This window comes from Peromyscus eremicus, chromosome 4, assembly GCF_949786415.1.
Source record: "Peromyscus eremicus chromosome 4, PerEre_H2_v1, whole genome shotgun sequence".
Lineage (NCBI taxonomy): Eukaryota > Metazoa > Chordata > Mammalia > Rodentia > Cricetidae > Peromyscus > Peromyscus eremicus.
Window position 1 is genome coordinate 62490 of NC_081419.1, and position 19792 is coordinate 82281.

The window sequence follows — 19792 nt, forward strand, 5'->3', positions numbered from 1 at the left end:
AGTTTTATTCCAGCTAGATGCTGTTAAAATACCTGTCGTGAGTCAACATTGCAGAAAAAGATCACTTCAGTAGTTACAGACAGAATGCAGCCACAGCACATCTTGTTGAGGTGGGAGTCTTTATGCATTATTCGACTTATTTTACCAGGCAGGAAGGAGCACAGAGAGAGGCTAAGTGACTTGCCCAAGGACAAAGAGTGAGTCAGATGTAGAGCTGGGAATGCAGCCCACTTTTTCTGGTTCCCAGTGTACAGCTTTTCTCAGCAAGCCATAATGCCTTTCAGATGGATCAGTTCCTAAAATGTATTAAGTTGTTAAAAATCCAATATGGTGCTACATTAATTTCCAACTAGCCCTCTCTTTCACTGCTTTACAGTACCTATTATCAGAAGCTAGACGAATGACCACAAAAGTAACCTCATGTCTTAATTTTTTTATTTTGTTTTGGTTGTGGGTTTTTTTTTTTACAATGCCCTACTAAAATCAGTTATATCTAAATATCTATCATGATTCTAAGTCATTAGAGAATGAGGCTATACTTGGCCTTTAGAACTTCTAAACCCAAAGCACAACTTTAAAGTTAAGATAAGCTGGAAATGAACATATAGGACAAAACACATCAACCACCAGAAAGTTCAAAACCAAGCAACAAACAAACCATACAATACTTTGTTCAGAAGAGGAAGAGGAAATTTAGTGGGTATATATTGGGTAAATGGCTTTTCAATAAGATTCCTGAAATTTGTTTTTATCCAAATCTATGGTTATTTCTATTACTAGGATTCTGGTATTCACTTCTTTTATACCAATTACTAGAGACACATAGTGCTAACTAAACTGGAAATGGCATGTAGGCCAGATGCTAACGCTACTGAGTTTTTCAAATACATTTGTTAGGAACATCATCAGTTTATCCTGGATCAATTAAAAAGTGAACCAAGACATAGCTGTGGAATTTCTTTCTAAGTAATTTCTTTCTGTGCAGTCTACACAGTCACATTCACTGGGCCATAATGGTCCAAAGGAAAAAATCCATTGACTATGTCTGCATGGACATGCCTGTTTACTTCCCACATATAAAACGGAAAAAGAATCACTATACACTCACGTTTTCACCAGCTTGTATGTGACCTGACTATATGGCTGTGATGCTTCTCATCTATGGACACTCAGCAACTCGAGGGCAGAGATTTTATTTGAAGCCAACGTCCTGAGCTTCTTCAGACAACATCGATAAACACTAATTACCTTTTATATTTACCTGTGTATTTTTATAAACAGCAAATGTTGAACTCCTTAACGAGAATATTTTTTTCTATACTCACACTTATTCAGAGTTTCAGGCAAATGACAACCATAAATTAACTGTTCAAACTGAGGTGCTGAGAAAATGACTTCTCTACAAACTTTCAAACACAGGAACAGGAACAGAGTATTGCTCTTTCCCTTTGTTGCTATCAACCTTTGACACCTAAGTGAGTGATCTAGCTAAAAAATCTCTGTGATTTTAAGATTCTTTGAAATTCTGGGGAAATGGAGGCCACAAGTGGGGGCAGGGAGAATACACGATGGCGTTGTTGTAAAAAATAAAAACTACTTAAAATAATAAGATGGGATATATTAAGCTTCTGGAGGGGCCAACCTGAGTGATCTCTCAATGTCAAAGCTGCAACAATATGAACAAAAATAAATCAATAATGGCAGGACTGGTTTATAATAGAAACCATTGAATCAATATATGTGAATCTATACATGTCGAAATAAATAGGGAATTGACATAATAATTTTAACAAATGTAGAAAAAATGAGCAAGATGCCGCCTCACTGAGCAGTAACATGGACCATGCTTCTGCTGTTGTGGCAACTTGAGGAGAGCACTGTTCTGTTATGCCATGCCCACTACATCACGTGAAAGGGCCAGCAAAACTAAATCGTGGGAAATTCTTCAAATATCCTAATAGCACTCCTCAAATGAGCACAGGACCTGAAAGTAAGAATAACAGAGAGGTGAGGACCGATGTGAGAAACGCATGGACAGAATGGAGTTATGTGCTACATCTGGATTGGGTTTAAAAATACAAGTTATTGTCATGCTCTTACCGTTGAAGTTTGTACTTAGACACATTTATTGTTCCAATTGCATTTTATTTCTATATTGTATTATTGATATAATATAGAGATGTAATATGTTAGTGTTAGGGATAAAAAGTTTATGAAATTCTCACTTAACAAATTTATACAAGCCTAAAGTGTTTCAAAAGTGAAAAAGGTACTCTTTAAATTGTCACTTTGGCTAGACTAATTCCAATATGACACACAGGCATGAACTCTGACACTGTTTGGCATGTAGTTGTTCTTTGTGAAATCCCAACATTACCAAGGGCCGGAAAGATGAAACAGTTATCTGTGTGATCTGTTTGTGCTGAAGCACAAGGATTTGCTCTCTTTAGTTTGCACTATAGTCTTTTCTTCTGCTCCCTTTTGGCTCTTTATTTTTTCCTTTCTGATTTTCAATGATGATCTGTATGTGATGTGACCAGGCAACATTATGTTCAACCCCATGTGGCTCCAGAAATGCAGAAGCTAACCACATTCTCCCCGAACCCCACATCCCCTCATCATTGCTAATGTATCTGCTTCTAAGATGATTCTCATTGTTTTGCTCTGAAGTCATAACTGGATTTAATATCATCAGTCCTCTCTGGATTGTTCAGGGCATTTTTCTGCTCCCACTGTCTCTCCCTTTGCTCTGCTTTATGTCCAGCAGGGAGAAGAAGCTATGAATGGTGAGCATGAACGTTACACTCTGTAAGTATGTGAAAGTGTTCTTGTGTGTGTGCACTTGCATACAGGTGTACATGCTTGTCTATGTTCTGGCATAGATGCAAGCATTCAATATCAGTATCTTCCTTGGTCACTCTCCACTTTATTTTTTGAGATACCGTCTCTGAACCCAAGTTTACTGATTCATCTAAATGGGCTCGGCAGTTAGCTCCTGGGATCCACCTGTCTCCATCTCGGAAGTTCTGGGCTTGCAGATATGATGCCATCACACCCAGACTTTATATGGGAGCTAGGGGTCTAAACTCAGATCTTTTACTGACAGTGCCATCTTCTCAAAATGCCTTCTTTGATATTCCTCTTGCTAAACCCAAGCCCTGCAACAACAACACACTCATTTCAGCACATTATTCTAAGCAGTATAGCAGCACTTTAGTCTGCCACATTTTCTTTATGGCTCAGCCCAGCACTCTGTTCTCGAATGCTGAGGAACTGTAGAGGATCACAGGCTGTCTTTCTCAGCATTGACTCCCCCAGGGGTCCTTTTTGCCACAAACAGAGTTATTTGGGGGGTAAGTTGAATTTTATCTTCATGAGTGATTTTAAAGCATAGGTACTTATCTATCTAAAAACATCCAAAATCCCAGCCTGTCTTTAACCATCCAAAGGTCTGGATCATCTGATGGGTCTCATAATCTCACTAGCTACCTCTTCGGATTGGTAGGTGCTATTCCCACAGAACCTTCTAACCTGAAGTCTGTGCTTGTGAAGCATGCCTCATATGTCCTTTAATATGTAAAGGTCACTAAATAGGTCAAGTGCAGTTACTTAAGATGAGAGCAGAAAAAAGCTCAGCAACTATTACCTCTAAGTCTGGGGTTCTCTGTAGCCACACCCAAGATTATTTCCTTCTCTGAAGCTATTGAAGGAATTCTGCCAATCACTTTCTGTTGCCTGCAGAAAGACAGGAGCAGCAGGATGAGTTCTTCAGGTCCCCATGAGATCTCATTCTTTCAGGAAATGCCATTATTCTCATTATAGATGGAGTTCCAAGCCCATGCACATCAGTTCTCAAGCCATAGAGACACTGCCCTGATTTTCACATGAAAGAGTGTTCCTAATCATCTTTGACATGCACCTCGAAATCTTGGTGAATTTGAATAGTTTCAGTCTCTGGAAGCTTATTTTTTATTTAAGTAACTTATTTGCTAATGCTAGATTTATTGGGTGTCTTACAATGTGAACTGTTATCTGGATGGATTTTGTCCTTCCCCTTGGCTCCACATAACAAGTTAAAGCCCTATTCCAAGATGGCATGGGATCCCTGCCTAGATGCCTTTTTTTTGAGCATATAGTCACTAATTACGTTTGCCCTTACCTAAAATATAAGTAATATCTTTCCACTAACTTTTAATCTTTTTCTACAATATTCTCCTTACAAAAGAAAGAAAGCCCTCAGCATACCTACATGTGATGTGAGCAGAGATCTACTTTGAGACATAAATTACACCTCATACTCAGAAACATATAAGAGACCCTTCTTCCTGCATTTTTCAGTTGCTCAGGTTAATTTATTTCCAAACTTTTTGGCACCTATCTGCTGAGGTACACAGCAAACAGATTTATAGTGAGACCCAAATTAAATATTGATGCAAAATCTCCCAACCTCAAATTTCATTTGGTTCAGTCACTCTAAAACTTAACAAAATTTTGGTATATACTTCATATTTAACTTATTTCAAGGCATAGTGTTGATTTTAGCACTGAACTTTCAGATCCAAATTATAAAAGAGGTTTTTGACAACATAAATGAAAAATGAACTGAACTTAAAACGTCTACAAAACTCACATGTACATACTTTACACAGCAAAGAAATTGCTTGAGATCTTTTGCTTCAATATTTTATGTAGGCATTTCTAAAACTTTATATTCTTGGGTTTGCATCACCTCATCTCAATGTACAGTCTACCTAGTAGATGTTTTCCCTAAGTCCAGACACACCACAGCTGAAAACTGTGCCCATGTGCATGTATTTATACAGTACCACTCACAGTCTGGAAGCATTTCCAGATTGATTTTTCCCATAATGCTCTTACTCCCTCCTATTCTGTGAAGGGCATAAAAGAGGTGAGCTCTCACACTGATCTGCTTTCTTGGTTCTCTATTTGGGTGATCTCTAAGTTCTAAGAGAAATCAAGAGAAATATTTTAAGCACTAAGCTGATCCTATGGTAGTATTTTGCTCTAGGTAGACAATAAGAGAGATGGAGATGAGAGAGAGAGAGAGAGAGAGAGAGAGAGAGAGAGAGAGAGAGAATATGAATATGAATATGAATATGAACATGAATGATAATACAAAGGAGCAATAACAAACTTGCAGTACCTAACTCCCCAAACCCCCAAACCATCATCAGTACATTAGGACCTGGTGTAACTCACTCGAGTTAATAGGAACAGTAATACCTTCAAACAACTGCATTCAGTTCTGTATTACAGACTCTCATGACGTGAAGCTTTCCGGTGTCATAACATCTGCATGCCTTTTCTTCGAGCTCCTCTTACATTTTCTTTCCTCTGTAACTCCAACAAGAGCCAAGACAACCTGAAATGTGCCTTCTGGTGCCACAAACAAGTTTTCATTGAAAATCCAAAGTTGCACCGTTGCCTAATTAGTATGTCTATTGCTTGTGCTGGCTTCAGCTTCTACAAATCATGTCAAAGCTGGCATGTATTAGGCTCCACACAGGATAAACTTAGGAGGAAAACTCATGAGCTCTGATGGATCAAGTAGCACACCAGTACATCATGAATTCTAGTGCCATACTTTTATTCTGGAAGATGGCTTACCATTTGCTATCAGTACCTCTCTTCTTTTCTAGAAACTTCGGATTTTTTACAAAATTTCTCACAGAGTGAGATGAGTGCAGTGAGGAGGAGCTGTGTTACAATTTCTTCCCTTTGCTAACCTAATAGAATATTCATAACCAGGAACATGACTGTCAGTTGAAATTCTTCTCAATCATGTAAAGGTTTAAGGTACAATTGAACAGGAGCTCTCTGCTAAAAACACAGAGGATTTTTTCAGGAATAAAACACAAATGAGTCTCCATGGGCCAATTCCTCCTCCTTTTGCTTTTGCAATGGTTTAAATTGGTAGAAATAGCAAAAAATAATTGCTGTATATTTACCAATACTTAGAATGTTCTTAATGTTCCTAAATGCATTGTTTTAAATAACCCACAAAGAATGCTGACTTAGCTTCTATGAGTTCCAGATACAGTATACCTAAAAAATGAGTAAGAGGGACAATGGTATTTGATGTTCTGAAACATAAGTTCAAAGGTATTATTGTGACAAAACATATTACAGGATCAAACACAATCACTTGGTGGCATGTACTGTGGTGAATTAGAACATGTGCAAGCCAATGAGAGGCATTCCAAGGTGGAATGCATCCATTCCTAAACAATATAAACAAAGAGTTCTGCTGTTTAGAATATCCACATTTACTTCTAAAAACTAAGGACAGGCACTTCACTTCATGCTCCATCTTCCTATGTACTGAGCAGCTTAGATTTCATTATTGCAGAAAATCTACTTAAAACCGTTCATCTTCTGTAACCAGGCAAGGCTTCCAGTGGAAAGACTGGGATGCCAACACAGCCACAAAACTTTTGAGGTACAATTTGTTCTGCCTGCAAGATGTGCTGGAGTAAAAGTGGCACAGAACTTGTGGGAGTGGCCAACCAATGACTGCTCCAACTTTGACCCACTCCCCTAGAGGGAGCCCATGACTGACAATGCCTGGATGACCAGGAACCAGATGCTGGATAGCCCAGAGACCTAAGATTGAACCAATCAGGACAGGCAAGAAAAAAAAAGTTAATGAAATGATTCCTAATGATATTCTGCTATACTCATAGACCAGAGACTAGCATAATCGTCATCAGAGTGGTTTCATCTAACAACTAATAGGAGCAGATACAGAGACATAGAGCCAAACATTAAGCAAAGCTTCAGAAGAGGGGGAGGAAGGATTATAAAAGCCAGAGAGGTCAAGGACACCACAAGAACATAGCCCACAGAATCAATTAACCAAGGCTCATAGGGGCTCAGAGAAACTGAAGCAACAATCAGGGAGCCTGTGTGGGTCTGACCTAAGCCCTCTGCCTATGTCTTACCGTTGTGTAGCTTAGTGTTCTTGTGAGACTCCTAACAGTGGGAGCTGGAGCTGTCTCTGATTCTTTCATCTGCTTTTGGGACCCTTTTCCTCCTGCAGTGCTCTCTTGTCCAGCTTTGATATGAGTGTTCGTACCTAGTCTTACTGAAAACTGTTATGCCATGTTCGGTTGATATCCCTGGGAAGCCTGCTCTTTTCTGAAGGGAAACGGAGTAGGAGTGGATCTGGAGGGAAAAAACTGCATTCTGATGTAATATATGAGAGAAGAATTATTAATTAATTAAAAAATAAATAAAAGATTTAAAAGTCTGTTCCATCCTGATCCTGTCTCACCATTATCATTCTTTTCAAACCAACACAACCTTCTCCCCAGAGACTTCAATGACCCTTGAACTCTGTCTCCTTCTCTTCTTTGTGTAGCGGAAAGCATAATCTAACAAAGCAAGTTCTATGATGTCATCTCTGAGTCAAGTTCTAGTTACTACTTATTCTAACCAGCACTAAACCTACACCCCTCCCCTCTATTGTCATTGAGATAGCTGACCTAACCTGATTTCCTTACTGTACTAAACACATACAGTTCATGCCAGACATGCAAGCCTTCTCTCATGCTTCAAGGATGAGCTAATGATCTTTTCTCAAGGTTTACGTGAAAAGTTCCTTTCTCCATTTTGAAGGGTGGTCCCCCTTGTCACTTGTTTGTAGCAGACATATCAACTGGCTCAAATAATTTCTATGATTACAACCACCAAAGCATTTATTTTAATCACTTGACTTTTTTCTTTCTTTGTAACATAATTGGCACATATTTCCTATGTCAGTTGCTTCTTGCCTGTCTCTTCTTGCTTCTCATACTAGACACCCATGGCTCAGCTGTATTATCTAACTTGCCGCTTGCTTCATTTGCAACATCTAAATATTTTTCACCATCAGCTTACTCAACTTTGTGGAATGAGTCCTTAAGTAAATAAAAGACCCAAATCTTATGGATTTGTTTTTGGAATCAACATGTTTTCAAAGGGGAAAAAATTCAGTAAATGTAATGCTATAGATTTCTTACTATTAGCACTTTACATGGTGCTAATATTACAGTTAATAATAATATGAATTTATGTTATTCTATACAGGATCCATTATGTTTTCTACAAATACTATTTTCTGTACCATTGTGGAAGCTCCTAGGAACTGACAATATTTCTTTTTGTATAGAGAATTAGAGCAGAATTCTGTAAAACTTGGGGAATATTAACATAGGCAACCTAGATAAAACATAGGTAAAATAAAATCCCTGGCCTTGTTTTTTTTGGTTTGTTGTTGTTGTTGTTTTGGCCTTGTATTCTGATAGTAATGGAAGCAGGAAAAGGAGCTAAAAGAAAGCTAACAAAAGTTATTGCTCTCATGATTCATTTCAAAATATCTGACAGAACTATTTGACTAATAAAAAATAAAATATGACAAAGAAAAATATTAAAGTTTTAAAGTACACCTGTTTTTTAATTATATACTCAAGAAAAACACCTTCTTTTCACAAATAACATATTATTAAACTTTCATCCCATCAGTATTATGCAGATGATCAAATAGTCTTTCTAATTATGATAATAAAATGGCTAAAAAATTGCTTGATTTGTGAGTCTTTAATGCCATGCATAAATCTTCAAAATATCCATGACGAGTGATCACAATCTTCTGTGGGATGTCTTTCTGTATGCTGTGAATATGTTTTGCTCTTATTGGTTGATAAATAAAGCTGTTTGGCCAATGGCAAGGCAGAATAAGATTAGGTGGTACATTCAAACAGAAGATGGAGATGAAGAAGGGTGGAGTCAGAACAGACACTGCGAGCCCTGCCAGGAGAAGCAGGATGTGAGAGAACAGGTAATGCTAAGAAGCCACATGGCAAAACATAGCTTAATAGAAATGGGTTGAGCTTAGTTGTAAGAGCTAGTTAATAATGAGCTTGAGCCATAGGCCATACAGTTTGTAATTAATACAAGCCTCTGTGTGTTTACTTAGGATCGAGTGTTTGCAGGACCAGGCAGGACACAGGAAAACTTCCCCCTACAACAATCCATAACACCTTTACCTCATAAAGCAAGGGTCTGCTGAGCTGGTACAATTATCACTGCATTTTCAGAAATAATACATGAGAAAAGTGCCTTAAAATTAATGGCATTGAATAAAGTAGAATAATTATATTAAAGTATACTTAGTATTTTTGAACATAAAAATATGCCATTAAAAACTCTGGGAAATGCATAGAATAATTTAGATATCCTGAAATCCCAGATTTAAAATGATAAGACTTAATATTTTATCAAATTTTGAGATTACTAATTGATGCAAATATTAGATCTATGTTGGTAGGACCAAAAATTTCAATGTCAAAGTTCTCTCTCAGACTCTTTGTCCGTCTTAGCCTTAAACATCATAATTCCTAAGGAAAATAGAACATTCCAAATACAATTATGTTTTCAGCATTATACCTATGGCTTTTCTTTTTTATAAATACCTTTGAAATACCCTGGGAGCCCTCACAGCATCCACAACTAAGTTTCATTTCTCTTCCTCTGGCCCCTACCCTCATCTTCAGCTCTCTTTTCTCACATTAAGAAGAAAAGGATAAGATGACAAATGGTCATTAAAGAAAAACTCAGCGGTAGAAAATTTCTTAAGGAATTATGTGTTCATATTTCTAAAGTTAAGCTGTCTTGAAGCTAGAAGGATGGAAATGCTACATGGAAAGTTAGGAAGGAACATCCTATTGATGGTAAGAATAAAACAAGAGAAGGACTGTAGAACCTTGATCTTCCCTAAAGAAGAGACTCATTCGTTCCACTAAAATGAGGTCATTCTTCAACAATACCTGTCTTTGGTCTGAAGGCTAAGCCAGCCAGGACAATGAAGTGCATGCAACTCAGGAAATAGATGTCTGGCTGTTAATAAGAATACACTTTGAGATAAAATGCAGTGCTGGTAGTTTAGCAAGGCAAAATATGCCCTATCTTCTCCCACAAGATTTTATTTCTTTTCCTTACTTAAAGTTAGAAGAAACTGTCCTTTCTCAAAACACCTACATAAGGACTTTTGACTTCTCTACAGAATATCAGTATAACATTATCCATCTATTAATAATTTTTTTCTAAACATGAGTATATTTAACCTAATCTAAAAATAGTAAGAGTAAACAAAAGAGCCAGTGTTAAGACTGCATTAATTGAAATGACTGGTTCTATAGGAGAAATATCTCTGAAAAGTGTTATATATTTAGAACTAGTTTGGGAAAAGTTGAGAGGAAAACCCAGATGTTAACAAAGTATCATTATTTGACAACTGGTCTATCTATCTGGACTCTTTTCTAATAGTTTTAATTTTAATTTAGGAACTAGTTAATTCCATCAATGAGTTTACTCAAGAAACTCAATGAAATTAATTGTGTTTCTGTGGAGACAGTCTAAACCAATAGGGTACAAAGAAACAGAAAGAAGGAAGGAGGTGTAGAAAACAAAGGCATAGTAGAAGAGAGGAAGAAAAGGAAGAGATGAAATGGAGAATTGCATTTTGTGATACTGCTGAATTCAGAGCAGTGCAATAAATAATATATATTTTCTGACTCAGTTATGTAGTTGTACCAGAAGAGATGGAAGAGGCCACCAAATCATTTATTAGGGAAAACATAGCTCTAAAGCTGTGCAGACAGTTCATGGAAGAAAACCCTTCAATAGAAGAAAGCATGTACATTTCTCAGGTTGTTTCTACTGATGTGTGATGGGATCTTCCGGAGGGTTCATTCCTCTTTCTTTGACATGAAGAGCTCATATCAAACAGTGATTGGTGAAATCACTGTTATTGAAATGGGAGATCAGATAAGATTGAAAACAGTGACTTGACATTATTGTGAGCATGATGCACCTTAAAAGTTATTTAAATAAATATTTAGGAATTGGACCAAATATTAATTTTAAAAAATTCTACAGATGTTTCTGTACTTGGCATTGTTTAATATTTAACTATTAGGATATTTCCTCCACAAAGGTAGGTAGGAGTTTAATTTCCATGCCTCTGGGTTAAATGTAGGTTTATGGATTCACAGGATAGTAGAAACAGAGCAAGGTGTTGCTTCACACTTTCAGCATTAGCTAGTGAGACTAATTTGTCACCCATCTTAAAAGTAAAGAAAAAGAACAAAAAACTAAATTTTGAATTTCCTTTCTTTGTGCACTGAGGTGTGTACATAATATTTGTCATTATTATCAGGTTAAATTTGGCAAGCTAGATGTCTGCCGTAAACTTTAGGAAAGGCTTCCGTATAAAATCTAATGGTTTTCTGAGACGGACACGGCCAGTGGTACGTTCTGGCTAAGTCATTCTGAGGTCTTGATTGTGCCTGCACTCGTTGTTACCATTCCAGCCACTAGAAACCATTTGAATGGCAAACGTTTGAGGCTTTTTCACAGGCAGTTGCTCAGGATTGGGTGGGGCTCAGTGAGAGCATAGGCTTAACCTGAGCGAGACACTGGCTTCAGTCCCTGCACAGAAAAGCAGAAATGGGGCAAAAGCACTTTGACATTTGTGTCTTCCACTTCCGGACTGTGTGAAAGCAAAACATCAGCCATACGGAAACTCAGTAGAGCACTTCTTGCTTTAGGTCAAGGAATATTTCAATAGTTTTCCATTTCACGTGTTTAGTTTTGTTTCTCAGGAAGGCACTCATCACAAAAAATAGACATTTGATCTGCAATTATAAAAAATAAAAACTTTGATTTAGTAAACAGTGTCTGTAATTCTGAGACCAGAGTGGTATGTTGTGGTCTTTGCATCAAAGCTGTCATTTTGAGGAAGATATGTAAATCCAAATTTCATATGTGGGTAGGATCTACTTGCTACTGCATTGGTGTGACTAGTGACACCATGTTGGTACAAGCATGTTTAACGTTTAGTATTAATTCTACTTTCTTTGAATGTATCTATCTGGAATAAAGACAAGTGTTTCCTCTGTACAAGAACTATTTTGACAGACAGGCATGGAAGGCAGAACAATCTATCCCTATGTCTGACTGGAGCTTTTTCCCACACAGATTCCCTTTAACCAGAAAAGAGTCGAAGATGGGGGTGTAGTTCATGTAAGACGTAAGAATTAGCTGCAGAAACAAACCCAATGATATTTTTAGGATAAAGGTCATGTTCCAGCATGGAATAGAAAGAAAATGTGAAGGTCCTGAAGCCTTGCATGTCCTTTCAAAGACCGACCTCTGTTCACTTCATGCAGTTCTAAATGGATCTTATCTTTATGGTATGGAATAGGTCCTGAGAAGAGATCAACAAAGCAACTAAAAAGTAATGAATACTATGGATCCAATGGAGGGGCACTGGAAATCTCTGTATACCGTTGCCTTTGCTGACAAACAGCATTTATAAAGGGTCATTTCATTCCTAAGAATACACTAGTGATATCACCTAGAAGCAATCATAAAATTTCTTTCACATTTACTTAAAAGCAGCTTCCATATTAATAATTCCAGAGTAGTTAGTACTTTACTTTTCTGTGACAGTCTCATGCATTCTCCCTTCTTACAGGTATAAATTGCAAACAGGGTAACATTGATGTAAGTTGCTTTAAAGTATATCTATACTAAAATATTTTCATAGGCTAGTCATTAGGAAATTGAAAGACAAAGTGTGCAAGAATTCACTATTTTAACTAAAGATAACATCTTTTTCAACCAGCACATTTCTCCCCTTTTACTCTTTTTGTGTAATTCTTTCTTATTGTTCTAACATATTTATATTTTTTTCTTTTGTTCTCCTATTTAAATTTAAGTTTAGAAGTTGGGAGGAAGCTGAGTCAAAGTTTAGAGACTTCTTCAAAGCAAAATCTGAACATTTTATCAAATGAGATATGAATTGCACAGACATGTGAATTACAGTACATTCTTTAAGAGAAAGAAGTTGAAAACTGCAGCATAAATAGTTGCTGCTTTTTAATGGTTTTAAGCAGACACAATAAAAGGACAGAAGCAGCATGAACACTAATTATTTGGAAATATGTCTTCACATCTTATCAGCCTCGAGGTTTTTAACTTGTCTTAGCTCTCCCTCCCACCTCCCTTTCTTTTCAGAAAATGTGACAATTTAAAACACACTTCCTTTTAAGTCTTAACCATTATCAAGCAGTACTTTGATATGCTATGACATCGTTAAATGACAAATTAGTTGATTCTAAATGAATCTGATTTATCCTCCTTTTGGCTGTTAAGAGTTATAAAGACATTTCCTTTTTCAGATACAATGAAGTCTAATAAGAGCTGGCATATACATTATTTTGACAGTATAAAAATCAATATAAACTAGGCAAACCATGTGTAATTGAAGGACAGGCAGATGTCTATGGGATTGAAAACTAAACATACAAATGAGTTTGAAGTATGGTTGGTTTTATTTTTTGTCTTTTGTTTTGTTTTAGCTAGTAAAAGAGTTTAGCATCTGCTCACAAACTTCACAAGGATGCCACAGTAGAGAAGATCCCAGTACCTTTCCCTAGAATGAGAAGCTGCCTTTACCTCTAGTCTCTGGAGAGCCCAGACATGGTTTCACACTTTAAGACATAAAACTCCCCCTTACACTATTAAACTCACCAGTATTTTCACACATCTATTCTCTTCTTCAAGGCCCATTGGCACTGCCACAAGCCTGAAGGCAGCTACATCTCATTAACCTTGTTCTTGGGTTATACGCCTTGTCTTCACCGTCAGCATCTCAGTGGGGGACATCTGTCATAATGCAGCTACATTCTCATTTTAAATGTTTAACAAGACTCTTTCTCCCTCCTTCCTTCCCTCCTCTCCCCTCTTAAGAATACAAGGACTACTCTTGCAGTTTTGATAGCTAGTTGTCACAGTTTTAACTGGTTTCAATTTTTAAGAGTTCGATTAGATGCGATAGAACTCAGTAAGTGTTGGTCGGCAACTATATATGCTTGCACTCTATGATAAAGTACTTCTGATGATTTTTCAACTGATATTAACACTCAATTAAGCCATAAAAACTAACAATTATTTTCCATGTGATCTTAGATAACTTAGATATTCCTCTCTTTTCTGGAACTAAATTGATACTAAATACCATTCTTTTATGTTAATTTCTTACATCTTGAGAAAGCTGATTTATATTTATTTATTTATTTATTTATTTATTTATTCATTTATTGTGCACAAACTTCTCTCAAGATATTCAGTCGTTCCTCTCAGGGAGCAGCAGCAGTATGCTACAAAAATACACAAAGCACTGAGCTAGGGGGTGAGATCAGACTCCAGGTGTGTGTGTGTGTGTTGTGGGGGGTGCTCAGGGAAACCAGTACCAACAGCCTGTAGCCTGTTTTGCCAGCATTCTGGGCCAGAAGCTGTACCTTCTCATGTGCTTCAGCCTAACTTCAAACGTTCTTGCTAAGGAAGGTTGAGGAGCGACTGTGGCAGATCAAAGCCACCGTCATTTCAAGTGAGAGCCACATGCTTCCATTTTATCTGCACCGTTTTCAACTGTTCCACAGCAACTTCAAGGCAACTTAAGCAAGTTCGGAATCTTTATGATTCTGCAGCGGTGCACCTGAAAGATTACCAGTGCCACTCCTAGAAATGACACGTGTGAGCCTGCTGTGACTATGAACTAGTTTCATTACAGGACTGGTTGCCAAGAGTCGGTTAAATAGGATCATTACAACCCACCCGGTGCTGTCCTATAATGAAACTAGTTCATAGTCAATTTATAATTCCTTATACCTAAACCGACTGAATCGCACAGTGCAAGACCTTGCCTATTTGCGTGCATTGGCATCTGTGTATATGAGGTTTTTAATTTTTTTGCTTGTTTATTTTCTCTTTCCTAATTAAGTTAAAAAGCTGAATTGTATGATCGTTGTGAGCTCAGTTCAGGATTTATGATACTTCTAATTTTCCTTTAAGGAGTTAACCCTTCCAAGCCTGGTAGCCGTGTGCAAACGTTCCTCTGCTATGATTTCCCCCTTTCCCCTTTTAACCCACATATCCTCGTCAATGATAGTAAGCTGATAAGAGGAACTGTGCGTTTCCAGGTCAAAAGTTTCAGAACCTTGGTTTATAATCCTTACCTTCTCTCTGGGCTCCCCTATAACCTTTCCCCTCTGAACTTCTACCATTCCCAGCTGTTTGGTAAGAAGCAAGCACAAAGTGCTAGGCTAGACAGAATCGGGCTCTCCAGTTGATAAGGCTATCAAGGTACCCTGGTGCTGGGTCACAGACCTTCCCTGTCAGAAAAGGCAAGTTCAAGCAGGTGCTTGCTCTCAGAAAAGCCCTAAGGGCTTCTCTGCTGCCTACCCAACCCAAGTCAGCCCAGCAAAAGGCGACAGAGACACTCAGGGAGGGAGGGAGCTCTGACACCTCTCCCCAGATGCACAGCTGAGGAAATAAACCGGGAGCTAAGTTGGGAGAGTAATTGTCTATGGCAGAGAATCATGAGACTCTCAGCTGAGAGCCAGCGCCAAAGGGAGTCTCAAAGAAACGCGAATTCTGATCCAACATCTGCAGCGCTTGGGATGCCCTGGCAGAAGGCACAGCCAAGTCCAAATGATCCCGGGGGAAAGGGGGACAGACAAAATCAGGACCTGAAAATGACCAAGGGTAAAATGGGGGGGGGGGTGCGGAACACTCTGGCACCTAGTTCAGAAACCCTCCAATAACCCTCTCCCCCCAGGAGGCTAGTGCACAGTGGCCAGCGGGTCCCGGGAGCGGGGCTGCCAAGGACTTAAGTTTCACACTCAGTTGTCTGCCAGCATCACCCAGTAGGAAAGCCAAGGGAGGAAATGGGGAAAGTGGGTGGTCGTGGCACTTACCTTGGTCAGCTCCCACAGTCAGCACCTTGGCGTTAGGCAATAATCCCGAGAGAGTGAGGATGGCGAGAAGCAACTGGGACATGGTGATCTTCCTGGCGAGCCTGTGCTGCAGACTGCTGGGCGGCGGCACCCTTGGCCCGGCCGCGGCGGCTGGCAGCCTGGAACAGAGCCGCGTCATTTACAAATGTCACTGGAAATCCCTGGGTCGGTGGGTCCAGCCAGTCCGCCTTGCTCTGCTAGGAGCAGAATGTGGAAGGTGTGCAGAAGCACGCCTGCGGAGAGCGTGCGAGCGCCAGCCAGGCGCTGTATGTCTGGACTTTTCGATGCAGGGGTACGTCTGATCTTACATCACGCAAGAGGGGCAGAGAGATGCCCGCCGATGGGAATTCACTATTAATCACCGAGGCCTTCGTATACCCCTCCGTCGCTCACAGAAATCACATCTATTACTAGTAAGAGGCGGTTAACACGACAGGGAAACAGCCTCAAATGAGAACGCCACAAATCACTGCTCTTTCAGCCTCCTTGAAGAGAAAGTAACTCCTTGCTGTTTCGGTAGGGATCTGGGTCCTTAGCGAGGGGGGACTGCAGTGGGCCAAGCCAGCCAGGCGCCAGAAAGCATCACCAGCCAGCTGAGAAGTCCCAGCGAGTGGCTTCCCAGGCAAAGCAGATTTGATGCCTGGGCTGCAAGGAAGCTCCTTTCCGGGGAGCCAATGCAAGCCTGGACCTTGTTTCTCTTAGGGAAGTGGTTTCCTCCACTTGACAGCTCACAGAGCTTTTTCAACTGCACTAGTAACTTTTATGCTGAGTGGTACCTGGGGACAGAGCTGCAAAATTAGTGACTCAGCAGAAACAAAACCAAAACTCCCAAAGTCACTAACCAACACACACACACACACACACACACACACACACACACACACACACACACACGGGCGGGCGGCAAGATAAGTGCAGCCATCCAGGCTCCCAAGCTGGTCATATTAAAGCAAAGATTGCCAATGAGTTTTGTCTGAATTTTCTGTTTGAGCCATTTTAAGGTTTTGAGGTAGTTTTGTGTGGTTTTTATTTCCTATATTGCACTGACAGTCTGGGAACTTTCTGAAACCATGAGATGTATCTAAATGAGTCTGTGAAATATTTAGGCATATATTGAGTACATATACACAGCTTAAGCTGATTTTGTGATCTTTAAGAATCACATGGTAATTCTGGTATTTAGAACTTAATCCGCCCTTCAGAAATGACTATTGGGCTAAAACTACGGTATCTTAAGAGTTGAGGGGTGACTTTCTTCACAGCAATATAAGTCATTTTTTTAATGGAAAAATATCTTACATTTTAATATTTTAAAACCAGATGCCAGGTGTGGTAGCCCATGACTTTAATCTCAACAATGGAGGCAAAGTCAGGTGGATCTCCGAGTTCCAGGCGACTTCTGAGACAGCCAGGGCTACACAGAGAAACTCTGTTTTGAAAAACCAAATACATAGAAAACTGCAAGAACAAAAAAACAAGGCAAAAGATACTTAGAAGAGGAATGATATTTTAAAGAGTCCATGCACTGTCAGGCTTGAAACTTACACATGAATGGGAGAAATAAGTCCTAGAAATGACCATAAAAGTCTTGAGAGCCATCTTTGGGCAGTCCAGAACAGAAGCCATTAAGATTAGACAGAACCGAAGTGCACAAAGGGAACTTTGGAGTACAATGCCAGGCATCTGGAAGATGGGACTTTTCTTACATACTTATGTCACATTTTTCATTTTGAAAAGTTTCATTTTTACTTTGCCTTGTGCATTTATTTATTCAGGACCCACTACATATAATATTTGCAAGTATATGATTTATTTTCTTCTAATTGTTACACATAATAGCCCCTATATTTTTTCTGTTTCATAATGCTATACACCAAATAGGAAGGAAATTTCCTATTAAAAAACAAAATCACAAACTTAGGAATAAATGATGAAGTTCAAAAGAATGGTAATTGTGAATGCAAAGCAGTGTTTCTCATGGGTCCACAAGACATCTGCAGCCTATGGAATTATCCACTGAGATAGACTGGGTACATATCTTTCCTCAATTAGGCAACTGTGATATAAGGTACAATGAAATTTCCACCCTGTCCCTTGGTCTCCACTCCCCGCCCCCCAAAAAAAACAAGGGGAAGCAAACCATGCTGACAATATCAGACTCTCTTCCACACTGCTCTATGCAGTTGTCCTCCACCTAGACAAGGTGACAGAGGCAGTCAGGGTGAGACCCCACACACTCTTGATAGGCAACTTCTTTTTGGCCTCAGCAGCACCAAGCAAACTTGAAAAGGGAAATCTGGGAAAGGTAGTCAGTGTAATAAAAAACCCAGGAGGTGCTGAGGTTTCAGCATGCTCCACTCTATGCAGGCAGTACTCCAGGAGAATGAGCCTAGAAATGCAGGAGCACAGTAAAAGCAACATGGACTGTCTCAGACCGTTTAATCTACTTTTTTTTCTTCCTTGAATGAAAGAAATTGAAACTGTACTGCCCAAACATAGAACAGTGAAGCAAAATAAGAGTGTTTAAAGCAATAAAAAAAAATCAAACCATAAACTGTGAATAGCACATGACTCAAATTAGTGCTACAAACCAACACAGCATATTCAGAAGTTTAGGTGTAAGGGACAGTGTGCTTGCTGGTGAGGGGTAACTCACTGTATCTGATTTCCACTGTGACTGTGTTTCCACTGAACATTTTCTGTGAATTACAAGTGGAGACATTTTAGTGGAAGACAACAAGGAGATGTGATACAGGCCCTACTATAAGAGAAATTCCTCCAGCAGTTTGGCAGGAGTGTAGGAACCTTGCACAGATCCCTGCTAAGTGAACAGACACCTGCACTGAAATGTTTGTTTGCAGTGGATACTTTAGAAAGAGGGTTTAGACTCGGGGCCCAGTTAACGCATATGACCAGTTCATCTAGAATGCAAAATAAGCAGACTAAATAGGAAATAGTGGTGTTTCATTGCATCAGAAAGTTAAATAAAGCTAGTTTGAAATGACATGGGAAGAAATTGTGCACCTCGCATCAGATCATTTGCATAAAGTGGTTCTTCCAAACATCTATTAAAAACAACCAATTTATCACAAGATGTGGTTATTATTATGAGTTCTGCTGTGGTACAAATATCTAGAAAAAAAACCTTGAGCTTAAATTAAATAATGTATTCCTAGGTTTTAAGTATTCATCTAATTTAATAGATTATATGTATAAAAGTAACATAAACATAATTTTCTATAAATAATTTTATTTCTCCATAATATATGCTCTCATGGAAAAGAAATTAATAAAATATGTTCTGATGAAGAATAAATAGTTTTTTTTATTCTTATGAGCCATTATAATTTCCTTATCATCAGTTATTAACATTAACAAGTCAAATACATTTTTATCAAGCTATAGAATATTTTACACTTTCTCAGTGAGACAAATTAAAATAAAATCTATCACTCTTTCTATATAGTTTATGACATTAGGTGGCTATTGACAATCAGTCATTTATAATCTTACACTTTGTCTTAGAGCCGCCCTGCCTGTACGTGATGAAACATTTCATTTCTGCTGTTTATCATTGGTGCTCTTGGAGACTTTTACTATCCCTGGTATCATTTTATACACTCCCCACCTCAGATGTGAGTGAAGAAGAGGAATTTTGTATAAAGAACACACTGAGTCTGGCCACCTCTCACTGGAGAGTAATATGCAGGAGAATTTGCCCCCAAGTCTGGGTTGCTAGGGGGCTAGGGAGTTACATAACCACTGCCCCAGGGTACTGAGATTCTCTCACTCTGCCTCTCCAGGAAGAAACATTGCCAAGTTGCCAGGGAGCAACACAGGAGCAGGAAGGGGAGGAGGGGGAGGAGGAGGAGCAGGAGGAGGATTGAAGAAAAAGTATCCATTGTCACATCCTCAATGCTTTAAAATTG

General features: G+C 38.8%; 1 long non-coding RNA gene across 1 annotated transcript; it reads right to left on the reverse strand.

Moving 5' to 3' along the window:
- Positions 1–3105: 3105 nt before the first annotated feature.
- LOC131908826 (uncharacterized) lies at positions 3106–7919 on the reverse strand. The gene is made up of 3 exons (XR_009378674.1): positions 7295–7919; positions 3647–3735; positions 3106–3158 (listed from the first exon to the last, which is right to left on the reverse strand). It is a non-coding gene; the product is annotated as an uncharacterized LOC131908826 (long non-coding RNA).
- Positions 7920–19792: the final 11873 nt, after the last annotated feature.